At 36.5% G+C, this 24565-nt stretch overlaps 1 protein-coding gene across 9 annotated transcripts in view; it reads left to right on the forward strand.

Annotated features, from left to right (window-relative positions):
- Ccser1 (coiled-coil serine rich protein 1) overlaps positions 1–24565 on the forward strand; it is a 1182362-nt gene that overhangs the window by 292499 nt on the left and 865298 nt on the right. The gene's annotated exons all lie outside the window — the stretch shown is intronic.

A 24565-nucleotide genomic window follows, 5' to 3' on the forward strand; every position in this document is an offset into this window, starting at 1 on the left:
GAACTGGAACCCCACAAATGTTGCTTGATATTGCACCAGGAGATGAAGCATGGTTAGGAGTCTGCCATCTTCATTTGAAGTTCTATATAGTTGAGTTTTTTTATGTATAACAATATATGTTTGTGTTGTTGTTCATGAATGGCATGTTTTAATATGATAATTAAGGTGGAAGAAATTAAATTATGAGACTAAGAATATAACATCAGTATAAAACTATAAGTAAAATGTTATGCCACTGTGGTAGAGAGATGGATTAGCAGTTAAGGTGCTTGCCTGAGACTACTAAGACAAGGCTCAATTCCCCAGTATTCCTGTAGGCTAGATACACAAGTGGCACATCATGCGTCTGGTGTTTGTTTGAAGTGGCTGAACACCCTGGCTTAACTATTTTCTCTCTGTGTGTCTGCATCTTTATCCCTCAGTCTCTTTCTCAAATAAATAAATAAAAATAAAATATTAAAAAAATATGCATTCTTTGTGGGTCACTTCTGAATTTCATTCTGTTACTCACTGCCTAATAAACAAAATTGACTATTTTACTCTCTCACTGGACGCTAATCGAAGATTGAAATTATAACTGTCATATTTATCCTCTGCCTTTTTCATTTTGGGTGTGTATGTTATGTGTACATATTTGCTTTTATGTATTTATGTGTACATTTGGTCATTTATGGGACACAGTGTAAAGGTGAGATGATTACTTGAGATTTTTATTCTCACCTTTACTCTTGTTTGGGGCAGGGTCTCTCATTGTTATATGTCTGCCTAGCTGATCCATGAATTTCTGGGTGATTATTCTATCTCCTTCTCCCTTCTTGTTATAGGAACATTTGGGATTACAGATGCTTGTTGTACTAGAGAGAGAGTACAGCTTCGTGGAGATTGTGGGGTTCTGAACTTGGATGGGCATGTCTGTGTAGCAAACACTTTATGCACTGAACAGCTCCACAGCTTTCATCCTCTGTCTTAATTTTTACTGAAATAAAAAGACAATGATTAATTTATAAAGACTAGCACTTAATTATTTCCTCAGTGTGTATGGACTGGTTAAGTCAAGGTCATACTACCTGCAAGACTTGGTTATTTAGTGAAAGCTGTCTTCTGCTTCCAGGATTACACCTCTTGTGTCAGGGTAAGTCCTTGCACAGATATCCTTGCATTACAAAATCTAAAGTAGAAGATAATTAAATATCCCAGAAAGTCTCTATCATAAGGACCTTAGTTCCACTCATGAAGAAGGCCTCTTAAAGATATCAATTCATAATGCCATTTCAATGGCCATCTGAATTTTTTAAATATTTTTTGTTTATTTTTACTTATTTATTTGAATGTGACAGAGAAAGAAAGAGGAAGAGAGAGAGAGAGAGAAAGAAAATTGGATGCCAGAGCCTCCAGCCACTGCAAATGAACTCCAGACATGTGATCCCCCTTGTGCATCTGGCTAATGTGGCTCCTGGGGAATTGAGCCTTGAACTGGGGTGCTTAGGCTTCAAAAGCAAACACTTAACCACTAAGCCATCTCTCCAGCCCAACATCTGAGATTTTAACAGAGCTCATCCAAGCCATAGCATTTGCACATCCTAAGTATCTGAGCACAGAAGAGTTTGTTGGTGTTGAAAGTGAAAGCAATTGATTGATAAATTGTTGTTGTTGTTGTTGTTATTATTATTATTATTATTATACTTTGGGGAGTGATGGATATTAAAAGCTTGAACCCAAGGCCACTTAGTTAACCCCTCCATTCCAAGATGTGTTAATTCTCTTTTATTTTCTTTTCCTTTTTGTTTATTTATTACAAAGAAACTTAGTATGGACATATCATGCGTTGGTACCATCTTTTCCCTCCTCCTTGCCCCCACTCCATTGAGGGTCCTCCTTAGTGGGATTGGTGGTATTCACCATGGAGCTTTGGTTTATGAGTTGTGACAGCAGCAGTCAGTCATGGGGGGATATTTCTGAATATTCTCTCCCACCTTGTGGCTTTTACATCCTTTCTGACCCCTCTTCTATAAATTCCCTGAGCCGTGGTGGGTGTGCTTTAAATCTACTTTAGTGTTGAGCTCTCAGCAGCTTCTAGAATTATACTTTTGTGCATTTTGTATATCCAAGCATTCCATCCTTGAACTACTTCCACAGCCATCGTTTGTTACTCTTTTATAATTAATTCCTATCAGAAATATTAACAATATTCCCCACACACATATTCTATGAAATTAAAATATACTAGTAGAATTGTAATATATATGTGTGTGTGTGTGTGTGTTCCCTTATAAATGAAATATTTTAAAAGTAGAAATAATCTCTGAGTTAGAGTAGTAGTATTGAACAATGATTGCTCTTCAAAGAATCACATTTTATTTCAACTTTAGCTTTAACTATTTGTGTACTGAAGTTATGTTCATTTTTCTCTTGACTAAAGTTTGTCCAGATCATAGATATTTGTAGACTTTAGTTTCTCATAAAATAAAAATGAAACCAACCTAACTTTAAGAATAGAGTAATAAAAGCAGAGGAATGTGATAAATTACTTAATATTATTTCATACTAATGTGTCTTATGGTTCCTCTTTTTATAGTTGATGGCATGAATGGTTTTACTAAAACCATTAACAAAGTACCTCAAAGTAATTGGGTTTTCTGTTTCTCCACTGTGCACAAGTTATTAAGCATTTATTAATAAGGAAAAGCAGATTGAGTTACCTAACTCATTTGCTTGTACAAGGTTAAACAAAACAAAAATAAATAAATAAACAGACTATTTTACTCTGCTATTTCAGTGTTTGGCTGACTCATACAATACATTAAGTTAATACTCTAACAAAAGTTATTGTATAGTATAAAATTATAGTAGCAGATAAAAATGCAATATTTTTTAATTTTCTGAATTCCATTTTTTCTTCTGGAAAATAATGAAATTGAAACTTCAGAACACTACCACAAAGAGGTGGTGTCTGTATGCCAACTCACTGATTAAAATAATGGTATGAATTTAAACATTTTCAAACCAAAACTGAAGTGTTCTAGATATCCTAAGAATTAGTGCCTACTTTTTAGTGCTCTCCTCTACATAATGTAATTTTTAGTGCCACATTATTGACTAAAGATGAACTTTGAAGTCTGAGGATGTAGCTTATGTGGTAAAGGACCTAGCAAGCAGGAAGCCCTAGCCTTAATCCACATCTCCATGAAAACCAGGTGTGGTTATGCATTCCTGCTAGTCTTGGTTTTCCTTAATAGGTGACATTTTGTTTCATTAAAACAAATGAAGAATTATGTTTACTCTAATTGGAAATGTTCATGATTTATTATGAAATTTAAATGAGACTGGAAACTTAGAATCATAGATACCAAATTAGTGGCAGTCATTCCTTCTTTCCCTATGAGTGAGAATAGACAGTTTAAGGGTGTACTTCAGTGACAGAGTGCTTGTTTGGCTTTTTTTAAGGCTCTGGATTTGTTCCTTGGCATGGAAGGAAGGAGGGAGGGAAGGAGAAAGCAAGACAAAGAGAATGAGAGAAAGAAAACAAGGGAGGAAGGGAGAGAGAAAAACAGAAAAACATAGAAAAGAAAAAAAAGAGAAGATTCTGATGCATTAGGGTGAAATATATTTTTTTCCTTGTGGATAGTATTTGTATTTTTAAAAATAATAAATAAGGATTCCATATGTAATAAAAATTAAGTTGTCTAAGCGATATGTAAATTTCTAACAGGACTGTCACAAACATTGGGGGTTATTGGTTGTATCTGGGCACACCTGAATATTTACCTTTGTTCATCCTGTGTAGTACAATGGGGATAGCTCACAGAAATTAGTACTTATCCCTCAGAGAAATGCATGACCAAATGATAGGAACCAAAGTAACATGGAGAAGTTCCAAATAATAAGGAAGTGTTCAAAATGGTGACAGTCTTTGGGGAAACATGTATTTATAGCCAGAGGATTTGCTTATCATGTATAATTACTAATGACATTCAAGAAGTGGAATTTGATGCTGTTTATGCTTTGATCTTTGCAGCCTGCTGGAGACAGGGAGGGCAACATGTACAGGAGAAGGGAACTAATTCCTACTTAAATAGTTTCTAGCATCTGGCAGTAAATGAAGATCTGATAAACACTGTGGTTACATCATGGATTTGTATTCCCTTCTTTATTATGGCAGGTGTGTGCTTTCAAGTTAAGCAGTTATTATGTTCTCCAGGAATAGTTGACAACAATGTATTTCCTACTCAAAAATATTTTAAAGATACATTATTTTTCTTTCAGATTCTTAATTTTTATAATAGGAAGAACGAAAGAAAGCCAACTTCACAATAGTCACCTTCATAGGAACACTTTATGATGTAGTACAGACATGCATCTGAGAAACCAGCCATGAGGGACTTTCCCTTGGGGTTTCCCATAATAGCACAGCAAGAGAATAGAGCTATACTAAGATACATGTTTGTGCACAAGTAATTCTCTTTACTTGCTATTAAAATACCAGGTTATTTTTGTGTTATATTTGAGTGTTTACATATCATCAACAGGGGCCATTTTTGTTGCTGTAAGGTGATAGTTTGTCACTAATTATCTTTTTAAAAAATACTTTAATTATTTGAGAAAGAGAGAGAGAGAGAGAAAGAGAGGCAGAGAGAGAGAGAATGGATGTGCCAGGGCCACTGCAAACAAACTCCAGGTGCATTTACCACCTTGTGCATCTGGATTCCAAAGGTACTGGGGAATTGAATTTAGGTCCTTAAGCTTCACAGGCAAGTACGTTAACTGCTGAGCCATCTCTCCAGCCCTCACTCATTATCTTAATCAGCATTTTTATCTGTTTGTCATTCAATTTCTGTGAAAATTAGTTTGAGGTAAGTTGTGATCTTAGCAGTTTAAAATAACTTCAATTTTAATTTTACCTTTTGTGAATGTCAAAATTATTTGACTATGAGAAAAAGTGTAAAGGACATACTTGGAAAATATATGTAATGACTTTATTATTATAAGTACTGAATGGTACATACTGCTTAAAGCAAATTAGTAATCACAGAGTCAATACTTGTGTTTCTATTTAAACTTCAGTTGATAATAATCATGAGCTTAAGTAAGATTTGGCATTAAACATCTAACAATAAAAGTAAGAAAATGACATATTTTCAAGATCATAAAATGTCTTATAACTTAGATTTAAAATGCTATGAGGTCTATTGCCATTTTTAATTGAGAACATAATTTTTCTATTATTATTAAACATGCAAATTTATTTTCAAATTTAATTTTAGCATGAAATGTATTTCCTAATATTTTGCTAGTTGCCATCTATATTGCATATAATTTATGATTTTTATACATTCTGCAATGAAATGTAAATATTAAAATACAAAAACCCTGCATCTGACATATTAGGCACTGGAGGACAATGAAGGTTTGTGCTGCATTTCATGCTACTCATCTGATTGCAGGCCTTATCTGCTAGCAAGATGACTGTGCACTTGAGCTACTCATTGTAATTGTAGCTTGAGCTCACACTGTTAAAGTATTTACACTAGCAGAAAAAATAGTTATTTAATTTTACTTTCAAACAGTTTTTAGGCTCATTTGTAAAGAATAAAGTGTTAACTCACATTGAAGAGTAATAAATATGTAAACATGGAATGTAGAAATGAGGTATCATTATCAGAAAATATATATATGAATTAGTGTGTTTATCAGTTGAAAACTTTATACATCTATGTGTCTATATGTGCATATAAATATAAAAATTAATGAGCTCATTAGCAGAGACACTTTATAAAGACCATTTAAAAGATGAGAGCATGTCTTCTAAAATCTAAAGAAAGCCCAGTCTTATTCAATAATGAATTCTTATCCAGAGTAATAAGTGAAAGATTAAGAAAATAAAAATAATGAAGGGAAAGGAAGGGGCTAGGAAGATGGCTCAATCAGTGACGGGCTTGCTATGCAAGAATGATGACCTGATTTCAGATCCCTAGCACAGGTAAAAACATCAAGAGAATTACTTTTGTTACATTTAGAAAAAAAAGAAAGAAAGAAAGAAAGAGGAAAAGGAAAAAAAAAAGAAAATGAAACCCTTCATGATAAAGAAGATCTCATGAAAAAAGTGAGGTTGAGCTGAAATTTGGTATCAGTGTAGTACTATGGACCATCTGCAGTCATTTGTAAGGAGCCAGGAAAATAAACCCCAAAGGTCCTTCTTCCTTCTCAACTATTTTCATTCTGTTCTGCACTGGGTTTCCCAAAGACTAGACCTGCTGGAGCTCCTGGCCAAATGAACTTGCTGATACTTGTTATGAACTTGTGGATATATGTGGGTTACACAGGCATGACTACAAGGGTAGAAGCAGGCTAGGGAATATGATTATGAATCTGGAGGCACAAAGGTTCTTTAGGGGACAACAGCCGTTGTTGGTACTTCTGTATCTCCTTGTTTTATTTTATATATATTCATTCAGGCTTCTCCCCTAGCTGGTGACATTTCCCCTTATTCCTGCTGAGTTTAAAGCTATTCATGTAAGTACACACACACACACACACACACACACACACACACACACACACACACGTATATATTGTCTGTGTAGTTGAAATTGCATGAGATAGCATGCAAAGTAGTACAAGCATGCTGTCCCATGTACTAATAGCCTGTGATGTTTTCTGTTGTTTTGAAATCAAAGCATATAGAGTCTTTGCTTTTGCCAGACCATAGACTGACTCAGCACCACATATGTCCACAGTCAAAACAGGAAATGCATGAAAGGAGAAAAGACAGTGCTATATCCATTCTCTTTTTATCACACAGGCTGGAAAGACCATTCCTTTTCCTAGAAACTCTCTGTTGCAGTCAGGTTCACATTGCTGGTAGAAGTCACCCTACCAAGTACAGCTTGTGGGAAAAAGAAAAGATTTATTTTGGCTTACAGGCTCGAGAGGAAGCTCCAAGACAGCAGGGCAAATGACAGCATGAGCATAGGTTGGACATCACCCCTTGGCCCACATAAGGTGGACAATAGCAACAGGAGAGTGTGCCACCTTTTGCAAGGAGAAACTGGCTATAACACCCATAAACCCACCCCCAACAATGCACTCCTCCAGGAGGCTTTAAATCCTAATTGCCATCAGATGGGGAACCTAATCTCCAAAACACCAAAGTTCATGGGGGACACCTGAATCAAATTACCATCACCATACTCTCCATGCAGATGTATATTTAGAATTCATTGGTGGAAACATGGCAAATCTGGCCATCCTGCCTATAGCCAAAGGCAGGGCAAAGGACAAAAAGGCAAGGGACAGCTTGGTAAGTGGATTATAGCAGTCATGAATCTTCACCTCAAGTAATGGACATGGAAGATCTGGGAACTAAGTACAATCTCAGGTAAAATGGACCTTTTGTTAACAAAGAGTAGGTGGAAAAATAGCAGCATGTGGCATATTGTCATTTCACTTTGTTCTTATGATTTTCATTCTTACAAGTAGAATTTTGGAAACTCTGGGACGGTTCTCAGCCAGGGCTCCCATGACTTGTGGTGGAGTGTTACTGTCCTGTGATATTCCTTGACAGTGTTCCTTATGTTTTCAACTATGGACACTCGGCTATTTTTAGAGCCATAGTCCTGTTTATATGATTACCACAGTGTAAAATAGGAAAAAGTATATTTTATCAAAAGGTACTTACTTCAAAAAATAATAGTAACAGCACCTTTTTCAGTTTTGTAAGTTTTTTCAACATAATTATAATTGTGGCATTTAAAGAACTAGTAACATAGAGTTCATTTGCTTAGAGATAGTAAAAGGTGTTTCTAAGACAGTTACAACTCTGCTTTCTTTCTGTCACTGAACTGATATTGAGCAGACAAAGAACAGCTAGAAACTACTGATTATTTCAGGGGAAAATCTGACAGCTTTCAGAGTAGGTTTTATTAGATGACAGCATTGAGCTCCTCTCTCTAGCAGAGTTGTTTGAGATAAAGTAACAATAATAACAATTCTAAAAGGAAGACATTTAGAAATATCCTCTTTGAAAATATTTCTTATTATATAAACTTAACTGTATAATGGATACATGTAAGTTTTAGGAGTGACCAAGACCACGAAGACCACTCTGAGGCAAAGACGAAAGCTTTTTTTCAGGGGAAAATACATGAACTTCCAGATTGACTTTCAAGAGCAGAGCACAGAGCTGGGCATGGTGGCACATGCCTTTAATCCCAGCACTCGGGAGGCAGAAGTAGGAGGATTGCCATGAGTTTGAGACCAACCTGTAACTACACAGTTAATTCCAGGTCAGCCTGGGCCAGAGTGAGACCCTACCTTGGAAAAAAAAAAAAAAAAACAGAACACAGCCAGCTTTTCCAGATAGTATGTTATATAGGGTTCTTCAGTTGGGCAAAGGTGAGGAGAAGGGACAAGGTTAAAAAAAATAATAAAAGTTTCTTTAGGGGATATCTAAGATAGCCAGGGTATGACACCAGAACAGTGACCGCAAGATAAGGAGGCAGGAAACCTAGACCTTGGCATTGTTAGGCAAGGAATGGGTGATGGCTGGGCAGTTCCTTGAGGAATGTGGATGAACCACTCCCTTGTGTCTCTAGCCATCCTGCTGTCTTTGGTGACTCCATTTTTTCCTGACCTAACAGTACATTTTTTTTGCCAGTTGAAATTGGCATACAATTCAGTTAATTTAAAAACTGATTCTCTTGTGCAGTAATGCACTTTTTTTTTCTTTTGTCCTTTCAACCACAACTTCAGTACATCACCCAAGCTTTGGTTTAAGATCTTGTTGCCCAGTCCATATTCTTTCGTCACACCTGTCAATGGCCCTGCTTTTTGTACTAGTTTGTTTCATCTGTTCCAGGGTCTGTCCACATTTTTTTGACTGGATCTCTCACTGACCTGTTGTTTGTGAATTAGATTAGACTTGGCTGACCAACAAACCCCAGGGGTTCCTGTCTTTACTTTCCCAGCTGGAATTACAAGTGTGTATCTCCGGGCCTGATTTGATTTTTATTTGTGTTTGGGAGTTCAAACTCAGGCCCTCATGCTCACAAGTCCTTACCACAGTACTTTCCCTTGGCTCATACTTTCTATTTGTTTGTTCAGTTTTTTTTTTTTTTTTTTTTTTTCCAGGTAGGGTCTCACTCTATCATAGGCTGACCTAGAACTCACTGTAGCCTAGGCTGGCCTTGAACTCTCGCCACTTCTCCTACCTCAGCTTTTGCCGTCCTGGGAATAAATGCATGTGCCACCATGCCATCTCACTATTTATATACATTTCCATTTATATATCTGTTGTTAGTCAACTGAATGGTTGTTAAGCCATAAAATTAATTTGAATGTTGGCGACAGTTAGATGCCCCATAGCCTGAAGTGATTTGGGCATCACTGTCTTTGGAAGATAGAGAGAGGCAAAGAGCAGAGTGAGAAGTTGCCTGCACAGCAATGAAGTTTTATCAAAGGTCTCACATGTCTGAAGGGAGCTGGGAATATCATGTCAGGCTTTGGTACACGTGATTTGGCTGCCGTAGTGAAGGGTATTTGTTTAAACCAAGTTTAAAAATGTCTGGGAGCTAAAACTTCCCTATCAGCAGCCTTCTTCCATGCAGTATACCCAGGCATAAGAATTTTCATGTAGCATATGATTTCATTTTTCAATTCTCAAACAATGAATTTCTATATTTAAAAATATATATCTTTTCTGAGCCCCCCTGCACAAGGACCCTCAAGGGCATCTTTAAACAGCATGGCATAATTGCTCACATATGCGATTCCATCACTCTAGAGGAGAAAGTAGGATGGTAGCCGTGAGTTCAAGGTCAGCCAGTGCTCCAAAGTGAGTTCCAGGTTAGACTGGACTGAGTGAGATTCTACCTCAAAAAGAAAAAAAAAAAAAGTCAATAAAAAGGTGGGAAGGAGAAGCTGAGCTCAGTGACCCATGCCTACAGTTCCAGCACTCAGGCACTCAGGCTGAATTTGTGAGATGTGAGGTATGAGGATCTCCATGAATTCAAGATCAGCCTGCCCTACAGAATTAGGTCCAGGTCAGCATAGGCTAGATGAGATCATGCCTCAAAACAACAACAAAATGTTGGTGCACATCTTTAATCCCAACACTAGGAATGTTGAGGTTGGAGGATAACCTTGAGTTCAAGACCATCTTGAGCTACAGAGTATATTCTAAGTCAGCCTGGGCTGAAAGTCTGCCTCAAATAGTGTGGAGGCTGGAGATATGGCTGAGCAGTTAAGGTGCTCACTTAGAAAGCTTGATGGGGCTTGAGAGATGGCTTAGTGGTTAAGCGCTTGCCTGTGAAGCCTAAGGACCTCGGTTTGAGGCTCGGTTCCCCAGATCCCAGGGTTAGCCAGATGCACAAGGGGGCGCACGCGTCTGGAGTTCGTTTGCAGAGGCTGGAAGCCCTGGCACGCCCATTCTCTCTCTCTCCCTCTATCTGTCTTTCTCTCTGTGTCTGTTGCTCTCAAGTAAATAAAAATTAAAAAAATAAATAAATAAAAGAAAGCTTGATGGCCCAGGTTTGATTCCCTAGTATCCACATAAGGACAGATTGTGCATGTGTCTGGAATTGATTTGAAGTAGCATGAGGCTCACCATTCCCTCTATTATTCATTCTCTCTCTCTCCTTGAAAAGAAAGAAAGAAAGAAAGAAAGAAAGAAAGAAAGAAAGAAAGAAAGAAAGAAAGAAAGAAAGAAAGAAAGAAAGAGGGCGGAAAAATATATTTTTTTCTGAGAGAGAAATTGAAGAAAACACTAAGCCATTATGTCTGAGGAAACAAAGAGTCCAATAGGATGTGCATACATCCAGGTCTTCTTTAACTACAGCACACTGGGCAAGTAGAAGAAATGGACATGTAGTAAGAAACTTCTGGAATTACAGCCACTGTAATTGAAGTATCAGCCAGAGACAAGAATCAAAATTGCTCTATTAGTACCCAGACTAGACTGTACAATTTTATCCAGTGGCTCCAATTGACCCCACCAGAAAGGAATGAGCAAATAACTCGTGGTCACTTTGCTTGGAACCTATAGTGATCTGTGATCCAGGGTCCATTAAAAAGATTATATGCTTCATTTGGTTGTCCCATGCCATCTTTATGGCCCCTCATGTACTCACTATTTTGGGACTTGAAATGTTAATGAAATTTATGATTTGTTAGAAATTTTATATGTACTATTATTACTTTTTACTTTTTACACATCATTTTAAGTTTCTTAATATCTTGGCTTTGAACACTTTTAATAATACTGTGAAATTCTAGTTCTTTTTTATATCTAATATTCTAATAATTTATATCTAATATTCTATTCATAATCATTGCAATGGCATATCTAAACCTAGAACAAGCTGCTCATCTGGTTTATTGCTGGCTATTTAAAATTAATTTTGATTAAAAAGCTTCAAGAAAAAACAAGCACATTTTACCTCAAACCATCTTGCAAGCGTTTTTGTAAATAAAGAGGAATTGTGCAATTTCTCAGTATCCTTTAACAGTAATATGTTAATTGTGTAAATTTATGTCCTTATTAGATATTTGCTTGTATTTATAATTTTCTCATCTTGATAATACAAATGTAGCAGGTCTGTTTCACAGTGCAATGCACTTAGTAAACTATGAGTCATGTTTCATAGATTTAAAAATGTATCTCTTATTTTCTCCTGAGTCACTATCATCTCCTGTCACATCTTTACTAGATCATTTCTACATCACACAACTTTTAGTTGCTTTGCAAGACACTTGATCCTCCATACAACAAGGAAAATACTCACTCATGGATTCATCCTTTGCTTTAGTATCATGGGAACCTGGAGAGAACCAAAAGTCTACATGGTGTCTCTAGTGTTAAATTTAATGTTTGAATCTTTAATTTAGCTATTAGATGTGCAAAATGTCAGTTAGTGCAATAATTGCCTACTACTGGACATAGACAATTGGGACTACAGTTTGTTATGCAAACAAATCTGAACTGTAACTTATGTCCAAGAAGTTATTTTTTTTTAATGATACATTTAATACACATACACGTTTTTCCACCATGGGGTTTATTTGGGGCTAAATTCTAGCCCTACAAACCTTGTCTTGATATCAACATTCCCTTTGGTTCATGTGCTATTTGCAGCAGAGTAGCCATTAAAATAAATTCTTCAAAGCACTTCCTGCCAACATAGGGAGCAGGAGGGCAGTAATAAGGGGATGTCCATCTCTATATAAAAATTATATTTCCTCTTTTTCCAACTTTCCTACATATATATAGCTAGCATTGGAAATGATACTGTGGGTGGTGATCATTGTGCAAGGAGAAGGACTGACTGTAGAGAGATTTTAAACCATACTGAGTTTCTTGTGTGGCAAGCTCCTTGATGGTTCTGGTTAGGCATATGTGGAGATTTCTAAAGGCTCTGGTGCCTCATGCTGCCTGGGCTTCAGAATAGTCTACTGTCTAGCCTTCTGAGAAGTGGTTCTGATAATTCAACTCTTAAATAGGATTAAAACTCAAAGGGAAGTCACAGAGTGAGCATGATAAGCTCCTTTCCTTATCAAAATGTCACATGCCTCACCTACTAGCAAAAGAAAAGGAGTAGTTAAAATAAGATATAAATACACTTCTTTTAAAAATACTTTATTTTTATTAATTTCTTGGGGGGGTTAGGTGCACCCGGGCTTCTAGCCATTGCAAATGAACTCCAGATTCATGCATCACTTTGTGTATCTGGTTTTATGTTGGTATTAGGAAGTCAAATCCATGTTGTTAAGCTTTGCAGCTAAGCACCTTTACTGCTGAGCCATCTCTCCAGACCATAAATATAATTCTTTAAAAAAAATTATACAAAGATATTTTCTAAGGTTGTAAGAGATATTGATATATTTATTCTGAGTGCAAAGCAAAGTTCTTTCAATATTCAAACTAAAATTGTATATATTATTATAAAATAAATTTTATATGCATATCCTGTTTTCAGAAAAATTATAATGTATAAAGTACAGTTAAATTATAGTATGCCCAAATATTAAATCTCCATAAAAATATTTTAAAACTTATTCCTAAGTATTGAATTTTGATGTTTGAGATATAATGTATTATCTTTTTTATGTTAGCCATATGTGCTAAATGAACTAACCATTTATTTATCTAGAGTAGCATCTGCTTCTATGTGAGTAGTAAGGCATGTTCTAGATCTATTACTTCATGCTTCATAAAAACACAAGTGATAAAATGGGAGAGTAACTTAGTTTTTTTTGTTGTTATTTTGAGCAAGAAAATAATGAAATGTTACCTCAATGAAATATCTTAGAAAGTATTGTTTTCCTTCCTGTATTGGTAGAAATACATTTTTAAGCAAATTATTTAGGTAATTTTTTTTTCTGGACAGATAATAATTTTCATTTGTTTAAAGGGAGTCCTGCAGTAAGCCTATTTAGTAAAAGTACCTAATACTTTAAAGTTTATTAAACATGATCTCTATAAATTTAATATTTTGGTAATTATATAAGTTTATAAACTAGAAAGTGAATTTATTTATTTTAAATTTATTTATTTATTTGAGAGCGACAGACACAGAGAGAAAGACAGATAGAGGGAGAGAGAGAGAATGGGTGCGCCAGGGCTTCCAGCCTCTGCAAACGAACTCCAGACGCGTGCGCCCCCTTGTGCATCTGGCTAACGTGGGACCTGGGGAACCGAGCCTTGAACCGAGGTCCTTAGGCTTCACAGGCAAGCGCTTAACTGCTAAGCCATCTCTCAAGCCCTAGAAAGTGAATTTAATCAATCTTTAACCTTTTAAATTGGCATATAGAGATTTAGGTATCCTTCATTCTGGCATTTTCAAATATACCATATGAGAGGGCTGTAGCTTACTTTTTGAGATACTCCCATGCTGATGTCTGTAATAGCTATACTAGTTTGGACTCTCACTAAATTTGTCTGAGGGTTCCTCTTTCCACAAATCCTCATCAACATTAGTTGTCTGTTTCCTTAATGATAGCCATTCTGACTTGGTAAAATGATATCTCAATGATGTTTTGGTTTATAGGTCCCTGGTACCTGGGGATTTTGAACATTTTTTTTTATTTTTATTTTTATTTATTTTTATTTATTCATTTGACAGCAATAGACAGAGAAAGAGGCAGAGAGAGAGAGAGAGAGAGAGAGAGAGAGAGAGAGAGAGAGAGAGAGAGAATGGGTGCACCAGGGCTTCCAGCCACTGCAGACGAATTCCAGATGCGTGCACCCCCTTGTGCATCTGGCTAACGTGGGACCTGGGGAACCGAGCCTCAAACCTGGGTCCTTAGGCTTCACAGGCACGCGCTTAACCGCTAAGCCATCTCTCCAGCCCTGAACATTTTTTTTTTAAGTAGGTGTGGGCCATTTGGATTTCTTCTTTTGTGAACTTCTGTCCATTTCATTATCCCACACCTCCATCACTGTATAAATATCAAATCAAAGTATATCAAAGTCCTCAATATTAAACCTAAAACACAGAAAATATTAAAGGAAAAACTAGGGAAAAATCTCCAGGATACAGACATAACCAAAAACTTTCTGAAAAATGATTTGAATATCACAAGGAATAGCCCAAGAATCGATAAATGTGACTGCATGAAATTAAAAAGTTTCCGTACAGCAAAAGAAACCACCAGAAAGCAAACCAATAGCCTGCAGAATGAGGGAAAAATCTTTGCTAGATATAAAAACAAGGGACCAGTTACAAGAGTTTACAAAAAACTGTAAAAATTTATAAACGTAAAAAACATACATTTTTTTGTTTTATTTAATTTAATTTAATTTATTTGGGATTGACAGACAGAGAGAGAAAGAGGGGGAGAGAGAGAGAGACAATGAGTATGCCAGGGCCTTCAGCCACTGAAAATGAACTACAGACACATGTGCCCACTTGTGCATCTGGCTAATGTGGGTCCTGGGGAATGGAGCCTCAAACTGGGGTCCTTAGGCTTCACAGCAAGCACTTAACCAGTAATCTATCTCTCCAGGCCAAAAGACACACATTTTTGACTAAATTTTAACTAGACTTTTAAGAGACTATGTACATTGTGAGAAAATTTCCAAAGTTATATCAGTGGAATCATTTCCCCCAAATTATAACTCCACAAAAAATAACATGATATATTCTCTCTCTTAATATTACAAACTTATAATATTATTTTCCAATTTCAACATGCAAAGATCTGTTGAGAGCTAGAAGTAGTTTAGATAGCCTTGTAAGACAGTATTGCATCCACCATTTCAGATCCTTGATGACTATTTTTTCTTAAAAAAAAAAAAAAAGAAAATTACCTCACTATGTTTTCACTGTCCACTGATCTATTGTGCACAACTTTCTTCATATCAGTTTGCTTTTCCATAAGCCCTTTTTAAATTGTGTGATTCATTTTATCCAGAATTGGTCAGTAATATCCTAGCCATATTATCACCATGCAGAAACAGATCACTATTCTTTACAGTGTTATATAAGATTTTGCATATGACCATTATTCTCTTTTACTTTACAGAGTAGTAGAAATATTCAGCCATAGAAACTCTGCTACTTCTTTTTTTTAAATTTAATTTATTAGTTTTCTTTTCATCAAATACAGGCAGTTTGGTACCATTGTTTAGGCTCATCCATGATCTATACCCTCCCATTGGACCCTCCTTGTTGATGTAAATGGGTCGTGCATTGTGGAGTTAGCCCACAGTTATTGGTATGATAAATGTCTCTGCATATCATGACCCAACATGTGACTCTGACATTCTTTCCACCCCCTCTTCTGCAAAATTTCCCTGAGCCATGTTGGGTTCATTTTTGGTCTGCTTCAGTGCTGAGGTGTTGGGGGCCTCTGAGGCTCTGGCTCTCTGATTTGGTAGGAGTTGATTTTTCTCTGTGTTGGTCTCCTTCCCCTTTGTGCTGGTATCTGGTTCATCAGGAAAATATCACCCTTGCTTGTTTTGCCAATTGTCAGTTTCAGTTGGGCCCCTTTTGAGGTATGTTGGGGTAGGTCTCTCCTTAGGATCTGCATCTATCTGAAAAAGACAAGCAGATTCTTCAACAGAGAGTAAGTTAGCACCCGGAAAATTGAGATAACAATCACTTTCTTGATAGAGAGTTTGATAGGTGTAGGCCCTCTTGTACCCATGATTGATGGTAGCTTGATATTGAGGGTGGGCTTATGTTTGGGTATGGTTTTGACTTGTTTCCCAGCTCCAGCTATGGGTCTCGTACCACTGAGGGGATCAGTTAGCCAAATCAAGGGCAGTTGGTTCCCTACCATGGCTGTGTGCCACTATTGCACTTGTGTGGCCATCACATCAGGTTATTTGTTGCTAATTAGGTTAGACAATGAGTTGCTTGGACAGATATTGGTCATTTCCCCCAGTCACCCATGTAGCACCTTCTGGCACTGGACACGCTGACTGTCTGGGGACTGACTCTCTCCTGGCTTCCAGCCATGCCATTCCATTTTACTTGTCAGCTGCGTATGGAGTCTTCAGCAAGAGGGTCTTACCACTGGCCTTTGGTGCGTCATCAAGTACTCTGACAGAAGTCTATCATTGTTTTGGGAAACCTTGTAGGTTTCTCTGATCAAAAGCTCATTGTGGATGGTAGCCCCAAGCTGGAAGTGGGGGTTACAGATCAGTGCCCACTAAGAAATTGAGGAAAAACATAACTAATATACAAGAGTTAGAGAAGAGAGAGAGAGAGGGGAGAGGGGGAAAGTGAGGGAGGGAAGATGTCGAAGATTTAGGTTAGTCTTGATCCTACCCTCTCCAGTGTCTTGTGGTTCAGGTGTTTTCTGTAAGGGTCTAGTGAAGGTTCAGCCATTTGATCTGTCTTTTAGGAAGTAGAATTTTATGGTACCATTGCCGTTTGGGTCCAGATTACTGTTTTCCACCCTTTGATGCCCTCCCCGCCCTCCCCATCCATCCTATTGTCTAGTCCATGAGGTGCTTGCTGGGTATGTAACCTCTCTGCTATTTCTTACAATACTCTAATTCTTAAATGTTTGTAAATATCTTCCTCATTTTCTTTCATAATATTTAAGGTTTCTTTCTGTTTTTTATAAATAATTTTCCTTTTCTCTAATTCCTTTTTAAAAAGTATTTTGTTTTTATTTATTTATTTACTTGTCAGAGAAAGAGGGAGAGAAAATGGGTGTGCCAGGGCCTCCAGCCACTGCAAACGAACTCCAGTCGTGTGTGCCCCCTTGTGTATCTGGCTAATGTAGATCCTAGAGAATTGAACCTGAGTCCTTTGGCTTTGCAGGCAAATGCCTTAACCACTAACCCATCCCTCCAGCCCAATTCTCTCTAATCCTTTGTTTCTGGTTCTCTGATTAATCACCTTTTTTCACCTAATATATTGATATATTTTATTTTCTCTTTACTATAATTGGCATGGTTATTTCTAATAACTATAGTGAGTGGACTTTTCTATCTAATATCAATTTTTACATCTAATATTAACTAATGACCTTTAAAATTTTATATTAGATTTAGGCTCATAGGACACTTGAGCAAATGATTTGTGAACTATCTCAATTCCATGTTATGCAATTTCTCTACCATCTACATCTCAGTCTGTAAGACTATATCATGCCTTGTCTGAAAGTATATATTTTCCTTTGAGGTTTGTACTTGGTGTACATCCTGAGGTTTTTAGCTAATATACAATGCCAGTTATCTGCTAATATATAGAATGACTTCACCTCCCCAAAGATCTTTAGGTTTTTACTCTTCTAACTCCTAGTAAGCACTGATTATTTTACAATATTCTTAGTATTTTTCCAGATCTCCTATTATTATAGTTTAGATATAAGCGAATGTAGCCCTTACAGATTAGCTTTTTGTCAGTTATTAATATACATTTATTTCTCTGCAATATTTTTAAACAGCTTATTTTTTATTTTTCATGGAAAATACTGTTCTATTGCTCCAATAGAGCACAGTTGATTTAGCCTTTCACTTGTTAAATAGGTCTTGATTATTATGTGAAAAAAAGACTTTTCAAGTTTTTTTGGGTATGGTTGTTTGAATGGATTTTCCCCAATAGATTCAGGAGGGTTTGTTGTTGTTGTTGTTTTCTTTTGTTTTAAGCTCAGTCTAGTTTGTAACTTGGTGTCATGGTGAGGGGATCCTATGATCCAGCCCCAAAGTGTTGGGGAAGAGCCAAAATTCCAATCTAAAAATATGCAAGTGCATAAATTCTGACTGGATTTTTCTTGAATGTGATTGCTTGTGATGATGCTGGTGGTATTTTTCTCTGTATGTATCTGTGGAAATGGGCCAGCTGCTTCTGTCATTATAGAACTTCCTGTCTATCTATAAGTGTCAATTCCTTCCTCCCATAATGGTGTTTTGGGAGTACATCCTAAGAATATAAAGATGCCTGCTGCAGAATTGTTACCAGAGTAGGGTTAGTTGCTAAGAAAAACTTGACCCTGTGGATTTTAGTATTTTGAAATTTGTCTCATAGAAGAATTGGAAACATGGTGCTTGCAAGTGAAAATGCCTTCTGGAGCAGTAAGCCACGTATTCTTGGCTATTTTGATGAGAGTTTGCAAATGCTAAGTGCAGAGAGAATTGTATTTGAAGGCCTGTCTTATGAACTTTCTAAGGGGTAGGAAAGACTGCACAAGACTTTGTTGGAACTCAGGTATTGGCATAAGGAATGGCTGTGTTCCTCTGCCCATACCCAGAGAATATGATCAGGGTCAAATTTGTAATGTACTGATGTGCTTCGTTAAAGATACGGGACTAAGAGATAAAAGACTTAAAATTTGAACAACTTAAACATGTTTAAAATTTATGGCACAGTGACTGAATCTGCTATTATCAAACACATTACCAATCTTAAGGAAGATGTCCAACTACTTTACATTAAAACAATGGTGATAATGCCTGAGGTGACTATACCTCAGAAAGACTCTATGGTAGGAATGTGCATTTTTGAAAGCATATCTGAAAAAGAAGGAATGTGATGTTCCATGTCAAAATTTATTTCATCCTTGTGCTGCTTGAAATACTGGTGTTAATTGAAAGAAGATGAACACACCTATTATATCTACATGTGTTCCCCATAAACTTAGGTTTTCTGAATGCTAGGTTCCTAGTTGACGGAGATTTGGGAATTAATGCCTCCTGGAGACAGTGTATTGGCTTTTGGGTATTATAGCCAGTTTCCCCTTGCCTGTGTTTGCCATACTCTCCTATTGATGTTGTCCACCTGATATTGGTCAGGGGGTGATGTCCACCCTCTGCTTATGTTGTCATTTTCCTGCCCATCAGTATGTAAGCCAAAATAAAGCACAAGATGCCAGCAATGCGAACCTGACTGCAACAAATACTGATTTTTAAATTTTGTGCATTTTATTCTTAAAAGACTTTTTTAGGCTTTCAAACAAGAATATATGGTAGTCACTTAATTAATTAATTATAGAGTGACAAATTAACTAATTTAATAATAATTTTTCTCTACATATACATCTACTCAGTCATACCTTTCATTGTATTTAAGGACATATCAATAGTTTCACATAATATTACTACTACAATAATGATGTTAACAAACACTATCTTTTGTGAGGTTTCTTTTTTTTCAATTTACAAAAGCTGTGTGTGTCTAAAAAGGTAGTTCTTGCATATGATAGGAAGATGACTGCAATCTATTTGAAACATGGATTACATTTTATCAATAATATCTAAAACAAAATGCACTATCAAATTTTGGATATAGTAATTTTGCATGGTTACAAACATTAAGAATTAACATGTTTATATTTTTTAGTATTTTGTTTATCCATTAGAAAGAGAGTGAAAAGAAAAGGCAGAGAGAGAATGGGCACACCATGGCCTCTAGCCACTATAAATGAACTCGAGATGCAAGTGCCACCTTTTGCATCTGGCTTACCTGCATAATGGGGAATCAAATGTGGGTCTGTATGATTTGAAGGCAAGCACCTTACTTGCTGAACCATTTCTCCAGCCCTGATTCCTGTTTTAGTTTGTATTACTTCCAGAATAAGTTAGGACTAGTTACTGACTTAAAACAACAGAGATTTCGTGTGTCCTAATGGCGAGAATTTAATACAGGTCACTCGTACTAGTGTTGTGGTATCAGCAGTGATCTTGCCCCCTTGGGGCTGTGCACCTCAATCCAGCCCTACCCATGCATAGACTCCAGGGCTGCTTATAACCCTCCCCAGGAACCATTCACCCATCTTCAATGCTCTAGAAAGAGACAGAGATATTAACAGTTCAATCACTCTGACATGACTTTTCCTCATTCTCTAACATTTAAGAACTCATAATTATTACATTATACAATCAAAATCAATTAGCTGGTTTGCAATGTAACTACATTTCCAAACTGATTTTCTAAACTTTCCTCTGTGATATAACATAACCATAGGATGTAAATATTAGAACACGGACATATTTGAGGTCAATTTTCTGCCCAGCATAAGTATTTGGGAAAACTGTGACACAGGATATCAAGGATTGGATGATAAAAATATTTCCTCAATTGAATATTTATCAGTTAAATTTATGTTCTGTGGGAAAACCCTGTAGATAAGCATGACAGGTGTTATTTTTAAGTTTTGAAAGGTTTTCTTTGATTATGTAAACTCATAGTAGTGATATGAAAAGTAGGCTTCAATTTTCTCTATAGATTTATAGTGTATATGAAAGCTAGGAAAGTTTTATTTTCTATAATTTATCCTTTAACTAAATGGAAAGCTAGTTGACTACCTTTATGATATTTTAATTTTAATTTTTTTTGTTTAATTATTTATTTGAGAGTGGCAGAGAGTGAGACAGAGACAGAGAGAGAGAGAATGGGCATGCCAGGGCTTCCAGCCACTGCAAACGAACTCCAGGCGCATGCGCCCCCTTGTGCATCTGGCTAACGTGGTTCCTGGGGAATCAAGCCTTGAACCAGGGTCTTTAGGCTTCACAGGCAAGCACTTAGCTGCTAAGCCATATCTCCAGCCCATTTATGATAAGAAGATAAATTACATGGTTTTTACTTAAAAGGAGTTTTATTTTACAGCATATAACTAAAGATGGTGATATTATTTTCAATATTAGATCCATGCTAAGTAACAAATTTACTATTACTCAAATCATGCTCTCTTTATAAAGATGCTGGTTCTCAAACCTATGTATTAATGGCTGTATTTGCTTGAGTTTGATATAGATATAATAGGTGTGTTCATCTTCTTTCAATTAACACCAGTGTTTCAAGCAGCACAGAAGCAACAACTCTCCACATTCTTCTTCTCTCTTTTAAAAAAGTTTCCAATGGTAACAATTATTCAACACAATGAAGAAGTGCTGAGGGCAAACATAAAGTGCCAATGGCATAAATTACCTTATGCCATTTTAGTCTTTATCATCAATGGCCTAAAATAGCATAAGAAAACTTTTCCGCCGGGTGTGGTGGCCCACGCCTTTAATCCCAGCACTTGGGAGGCAGAGGTAGGAGGATTGCTGTCAGTTCGAGGCCACCCTGAGACTACAGAGTGAATTCCAGGTCAGCCTGGGCTACAGTGAGACCCTACCTCGGAAAAAAAAAAAAAAAAAAAAAAGGAAAGAAAAGAAAAGAAAATGTTTCCATTTAGAAAATTAACAGATTCATGTAGTTCATGTTGTACCCATCTGCTCATGTACAGATGTTCAGAAAGATTGCCCAGGCTTCTACACTACACAGATATTTTCTAAAGCTTTATCATTATGAGAGAGTATCAATACAAATAAAAATCTTTTGGAAAATGTCAGTAGCCTTTGGTAAAGAAACAACAAATATACACAGTTTTCTTTTACTTTCTAAAGTAAACTGCATAATTAATAACAAAATAAAAGGAAAGAAAGGGGCTGAAGAAATGGCTTAGTGGTTAAGGCACTTCCCTGCAAAACCAAAGGACCTAGGTTCAATTCCCCAGGATCCATGTAAACCAGATGCACAAGATGGCACATGCATCTGGAGTTTGTTTGCAGTGGCTGGAAGCCCTGTTATGCCTATTCTCTATCTGCCTCGCTCTCTCTGTCTCTCTCAAATAAACAAAAATAATTTAAAAAAGAAAAAAAGGCATATCTTAGCATTTTTTTTTTCAAAAACCAACATTATTTCATTAAAGCAAACAATCCTATTTGTCTTGCTTCATTGAAACTTCCTGTTTCTTTGATAAACAGAGAGTCTGAATGTGAAAATACTCATAAATATACATGAACACACAAATGCACAAATATAGTTGTTTTCATTAATTTTTAAGTTATATCATTGTTGTAGCTCCTGAATTATTTCAGAAGCTGAGTGGGCCAATTTCATTGTTTTGCTTATTACCCATGTAGTAATTATTTTACTTGGCTGTACCTTACTTCCTTTATGTGTAAATATGAAGTGTTGTCAGGTACAAAAGTTCAATTGATTCTAAGTTTTTATTAGGGGAATTAGAGTCAGGAATGTGAGGACTGTGTTTCTGACTTTGGCTAACTTAGAGAAAACCACTTAAGAATAAACATTTAGTGTAAATCACAGTGTTAATAACCTAGTACCTCCATTATTCTGTGGCTGAAACCTTTTTGAGGAAGCAACTGAATGTCAGGCCTGAAAATAGATCTATTCTTGAGCCTGTGCATGCTGAGTTTATTTGGTTTTGTTTTATTTATTTGCTTTCTTCTTGTTGTTAATATATAAGGGTCCAGAGATTCCTTTGAACATTGATGGGAGGATGTGGTTTTAAATGTTCCCCATAGCTTCATGTGATTGTGATTAAGCCTCATATTCAGTCCCAACTAGTAAAGGGTTTTAGAACTGGAACTTTTCTGAAGAAGATGTGTCACTGGGGACTGAACTTGATCTCTTTTTGGGTATATACCTGCTGAATGTTTACTAGCTAGCTTAACTTTGCTGCTCAGACCCTGTTGCTAATGTATGAAGATGTAAATCAGTTGCCTGGTATATCATGCATTCTCCTTCATGATTAAACTTTCCCTCAAAACCATAAGCTGAAATAAATCATTTTTCCCCCCAAGGATGATTCCAGTAATGTGTTTTCTCCAAGAAAAAAAGAAAGTAACTGCAAAAAATAATTGGTACCAAGAATTATGATTCTTGCTACTAGAAAACTTAATGTGTGGTTTGTGGTCTTTTACAACTAGTTTGCAGTAAGGAATTGGAACTTTGTACTAGAGCACACTTGCAGTATAATAAGCAAAGCTTGATGTCTCATCCTTGTGAGAGGTTAAAAGACCTGTAGTAGGGAAAACTGGGCTCTGAAGGGTCATCACATGAGGCTTCAGAAGGGGGGAAAGGACTTCGTTGAGATTTAGCTAGGAGAACTTCATGAAATTTTTCTTTTGAAGTGGTCAATTGCATCCTGTCCTTGTCCTTAGAACTTGAGCAATGTTGATTTTAAAAACAATAGACAGATGTGTTTGGAGGAATAGAGTATGGAGCAGAAAGATATAAAGTTTGACAGAAAAATATGAGCAGGTTTGACTCCTGGTCATATAGACTGAAACCTTTAGTAACAATTTTTGAAAAGATTGTCTTTATTGACATTGGGCTATTATTGAGAGCAGTAATGGAAATTATAAAGAATAATAATTCCTTTGAAGGGAGTGGAGCCTGAAGGAAAAATGTTGATGGAGCGTCTTGTTCTTTAAGGTTTACCCCAAAATTTTTGAAAACATGATATCAGAAAGAGGACCCAAGAGAATATAGGGTTTTGGAGATGGTCACTAGTTATGTGGATGGGATTGAAGTCCCTGCGTGAAGACCCTGTGAGACCAATGTATAGACTTGTGAAGATGAATGTTTAGTTGGAATGGAGATGAGAGGATTTGGAGATTGTAGGAGTATGGGATGAGATAGCAGGAGTATGGGATAGCTACCAAGACAGCTGATTGCTCTGGCTCATGTGGTTATGACTGGAAAATAATACCACAGCTGAAGGAGGTTATTGTCTAAAACTTTTAGAGCATAAGTTTCATCAAAAGTCACAATGCCAGATATGGAATAGCAGGATTTGATGTGAACTTTGTTAGTTTTCTTTCATTTGTCCAGTCTTTCATTTGTACTGGGACTGTTGACTGTGTGCCATTATATGTTGGGGTATATAACTTGTGTCTTAATTTTATACAGCTCATAATTGAGAGGCCATCTTGAGTCTTGCATGAGACTTTGGACTTTCAAATGGTGCTGGGATTGGTAAAGACTGTGGGGACTTTTAAAGATTGAACAAATATATATTTTTCATTATAAGATGGTCTTGAACCTATGGGGACAGGAAAAGAATGTGGTGGATTGAATGTAGGATGGAACCTTGATGGAGGAAGTGTGTCACTGGTGGTGGACCTTGAGGTTTATTAGTTCATTCCTACTAGGTGTTCACTGCTTAGCTTTCTCATCCTGCTACTTGACAAGATGAGATGCTCAGCCTCTGCTTGTTGCATGCTTTCCTCACCATGATGCAACTTATATAAGTTAAAATAAGCCCTTTCTTCCCATAGGTTGTTTTAGTATAGTGTTTTTGTTGCTTTTTCCCAACTGCAACAAAA

This window comes from Jaculus jaculus, chromosome 2, assembly GCF_020740685.1.
Source record: "Jaculus jaculus isolate mJacJac1 chromosome 2, mJacJac1.mat.Y.cur, whole genome shotgun sequence".
Lineage (NCBI taxonomy): Eukaryota > Metazoa > Chordata > Mammalia > Rodentia > Dipodidae > Jaculus > Jaculus jaculus.